Consider the following 445-nt stretch of genomic DNA (forward strand, 5'->3'; position numbering starts at 1 on the left):
ACCTCAAATCTAAGGATATCTAATAAGCAAAATCCCTTTAGATAGAAGGCAATAGGTTGCCTTGCTGGCTGATTTTTGGATGAACAATTCAATGTTTATTCCGGGATGAATCCGCATACAATGACCGTGTTGAAGTGTGTGTGTTAGCAGAGGCTGCATATTCACGCATACACATACCATTTTCAATTACTCAAAAGCTCAAAGATTTTAATTTCTCCTCTAAGGCCAATTTCTTATAAAAAATATTACCAAAGTGCTCTCTATTCCAAATCTTCAACTGGTCCTTAAGAAATTGTAGTTTTTTGAAAAAGATGAAAGCTTTGTTACCTTTTCTTGCTAGAGCTTTATCCCACCATTCAATGATCAAATCTACAAAGCCTTCTATTTTTAGCCACATAGCTTCAAATTTGAAAGGGCATCTATCTAGATTTTTTTCATCTTGAAT

Source organism: Cupressus sempervirens, chromosome 11 (assembly GCF_028749045.1).
Source record: "Cupressus sempervirens isolate cs-2001-9-10 chromosome 11, ASM2874904v1, whole genome shotgun sequence".
Lineage (NCBI taxonomy): Eukaryota > Viridiplantae > Streptophyta > Pinopsida > Cupressales > Cupressaceae > Cupressus > Cupressus sempervirens.